We start from the raw sequence: 4114 nt of genomic DNA on the forward strand, positions 1-4114 counted from the left end.
GACAGTGTGTAGTTAGTGCAGTATATGACAGTGTGTTTTGGCTTCTGACAGCGCAAAAAATTAAAGTCAAAAAGCGAAGAACAAGGAAACAGGGATTTTGGAGGAGATAAGAAGACTTGCTGCTCCTGGATGATATGAAAAAGAAAAGAAGAGTGGAGCGCTGAGAAAGAGCTGATGCAGAGGGAGATGTGTCGCCTGAAAGCCCAGCTGGACCACACTGTGTGTATATGTGTGATTTTTTGATGTGTGGTTGTATTTTCATACGCTTCGTTGATCTGATTGGTTGATTTGGCCCGTCTATCACCAACTATAGGTGGTGATAGACAGATGGTTTATCCAATCAGCTAACCAGGATTTTCGCCCCTTCCCAAAAGTTCTCCAACAGAAAGTTCCCAGATGGATATGCCGAGCAAATGCGAAGCAATCCATCTGGTGTAGTCAGGTTAACAGTAGGTAAGCTAAAAACTAACTGGTAACACTTTACTTGAAGGTATCGACATAATCGTGACATAACTATGACATGACACTGCCATTAATGTGTCATAAGTGTTGTAAACAAGTCATAAACGTTCAGGACTTCTGTCATTAAGTGTCATTCGGTTTTTGTCATGACAAGTTGACATTGTTTGGGTTGTCTTAAAGGGGTGATAGAATGATTATATAGGGTATTTCACACTGTTCCTTATGGTCTCCTAATGGGGTATGTAACATTGGTTGGGCTGAAAATGGCCTGGTTGATATTTTATTGGCCCTTATGCATCCCTGTGTTTTGGCCCTATTTGTAACAAGAGCTTTTCTTCCAAATATAGTATGCTCATGAATATTAGGATGAGCTGCGCGCTGATTGGTTGAGCGAATCCCCATACACACACATTAGAGACGCGACAGAATCTCATATTCCAGACACTGCAATGTTTCGTTACAAAATTCACTTCTGAGACTTTTTTATGCGAGAAATCAACTATATAAAGCTCAAATATGGGCCGTTTTACGAAAATTGATGGCTAATTGCAAATTTGGTAAGACGTGTCGGACTTTTGGAGCTCCACACAGTGGGGCCTGGCGAGCGCCGGCGGGGCCCGCCCGCCGGGTCCATACCCAGGGCAAAGTCACCCTTTGTGGATACTGCACTACGGGGCTCCGCAGCCAGCTGCCGGCATAACTATAATATATTTACGGTTTGAATTTCGTCACGCCACTTATATAACATCATTCCCCAATGCCTTATAAAGCTAACCGTTGTGTCCAATTTGATTTTAAGGTATTTTTATGAACGTGAAGTGTTTTGTCAGGACGAGCAGTTAGCGAGCTATATGTCCCATTCAAAACAATGGGAAACGATAGCAGCTTGCTAGCTACACTTTCTGTCACGCTGATGCGAAGGTAGGCAAGATGAGACCCAAATGCAGTTTAAAGAGAAATTTATTAACAGGAAACACTTACTGGGAGCAATAATCCAGAAAACAAGTAACTCCACGACAGGGACGACAAGAACAAAACGCACAGCAAACATGACAAGACAAGACAAGACAATCCGACAAAAGACAAGGGAGACACAGAGACTAAATACAAGAGGTAACGAGGACTAACAAGGGACAGGTGATACAACCATACCTGTCAAGTATCCCGTTTTGGCCGGGAAAGTCCCGTATTTTACCCTTCTTTCCCGCCGTCCTCCCGTATTAGTATTTTCCCGTAAATCTCCCGTATTTTAACCTGCGTTATTAAAAAATAATACCCCAGGTCCAAGCGGAGTAAAACATTCCCAATCTGAGCTCTGTCACTAGCCTCGCGATAACTGCCACCTGCAGTAGCATACTACAGGTACTGTAGGTGGCAGCTGTCGCGAGTTTAGTGTGTGAGGTCAGATGATGAGTGACGGATGATGGACGCTACGACAGAGACGGTGCGCTGCCAAAACTTATGAAGGCTTTACTATGCATTCCCCATAGCAATGCAAGTTGAGAAAGGGTGTTTAGCATGGTACGAAAGATTGTTACAGAGAATAGGATGGCGTTAGACAACAGAACTGTTTGCGCTCTACTCTCATGTAAACCACTCTGTAAACCACTCTGGCCCAGCCCACAAATACACTCCTTCCAAAACAATCTTAAAGAATGCAAAGTCTGCAACAAATTTATACAATAACTCACTAAAAGAGTAAAGAAAATGTATGTGAAATGAAAAGAAAAACTGTAAAAGAAAAGCAATATGAAATGAAAAGAATGTGTGGAATGAAAATAAAATGTAAAGACAAGCAATGTTATTAATTGTAAATGTTTTCAGCATTCTGCATCAAGTGGTGATTTTAGCTTTCTTGTACACCTGTCTTAAAATGTAAGGGACACTGGAGCTTGGTTGGGGTGGTGGGACTGCTTGCGGTGGGCGCCGAAAAAATTTTCAAATCCAAAACTTGACAGGTATGGATACAACAGGTGAAACAAATCAGGGCAATCACAAGGGAGGGAAAACACAGAAGGTAAAACAGACAAGACAAGACAGAAAACAAGATTTCAAAATAAAACAGGAAACAGAACAAAACTGAAACCCACAATCATGACACTTTCGGCATAACTATAGTATATTTACAGTTTGAATTTCGTCACGCCACTTATATAACATCTACCCCAGCGTCTTATAAAGCTAACCGTTGTGTGCGATTTTAATTTAAGGTATTTTTATGAACTCAGGGTCTTGTTAGGAGCTAGCTAGCTATATGTCCCATTCAATACAATGGGAAATGACTGCGGCTAGCTAGCTACACTTTCGGCATAACTATAGTATATTTACAGTTTGAATTTCGTCACGGCATGAATATTACAGGTTCCCCAAGGTCTTACAAAGTTTAGCTAACACTTGTCCAATTTCGGATTTCAATTGAATGCATTTTTGTGAATGTCAGAGTTAGCAGGAGGCTAGCTAGCTCTCATTGATGGACTCCAGCTCACCGCGGCTCTATCAATGAGACTTGCGGACAAGAGGCGTTTATTTCCCCAATTGTTTGTTTAAATAACTCAACACACATACCCATTATAAGATTAACTGGAACCTGCGGGCTGCGGTAAGAGATTGCGGGCGTAACAAGCTCACTGACCGCGCTCTCAGTCACTCACCGGCCGGCCGGTAGCAGGAAGAGGGGAGGGAGAACAGCGAGCTGCCATTGACATATGGACCAATAGACCCCATTGCTCTGGACGGAGACCAGTGAAGGCTATTAGAAGCACTTTTCCGGTGATCTCTTCCTTTACTGAGCAGCCTCCAACTGAGAGAGACAACGTAAATGTAACGTGAGCAACCTGTCTGAAAGTGTGAAGTCTTCTGGTAGCTGTGCCGAGAGAAATCTCAATCATTCCCAATCTTACAGAGACGGAGAGCGTAGGTATATGTAAGGAGATAACATAGGAACAGGCTAATTACTGATCACTAACATGCTAGTTAACATTAGTCATTAAACCTAAACAGCTAATGGAAGTCCAAACTGCCTGTGAGCTTCTCCTGTACTATCACGGTAATTCCTCTACTGTGTGACAGTAGAGTCTCGGTGGTTGTACCCAATGTCGTTAGCCTATTGTTATAAAAGCGTCTGCTACGGAGCCATAACGTGAGCTACAAGGCAATGGAGCCTTTTATACATTGTCGTGTTTCTTTAGAAATAAACAACGGACAAATAGAGTCTTTAAACTCTTCAGATGTAAAGTTATTCTCTGTCAAAGTGGCGCCAAAATGTATGCTAGTCAGTGGAATGCTAACGGGAGGTGATACCTTTGTAGCATCAGATGGCGCCATAGGAGGTTCGAGTTCTGAAGCTGCTGTCAGGGCAGCTGCGTGTAGTAGTCCAGTCACCCAGGAAAGGGTGAGTTTGCGCGGGTATTGAGGTCAGTGTAACGCTTATCAGTTCAATTTTCGAAGCACAAACGGACATTTGGATAAACAGAAAAATGGGTTCAAATATCCAATTTTAAATTTGTTTCCACCTTGACAAATAAAAAAATTGGATCTTTAAACTGTTTTTCCAATTTTCTGTTTTTTATTCAGAGGATCAGAAATTTAGAACTGCATATGGACCAACATTTTTTTTAAACTGATAGACTTTGGGGTCAGAGGTGTTAGCAAC

Source organism: Perca fluviatilis, chromosome 10 (genome assembly GCF_010015445.1).
Source record: "Perca fluviatilis chromosome 10, GENO_Pfluv_1.0, whole genome shotgun sequence".
In the NCBI taxonomy this organism is placed as follows: Eukaryota; Metazoa; Chordata; class Actinopteri; order Perciformes; family Percidae; genus Perca; species Perca fluviatilis.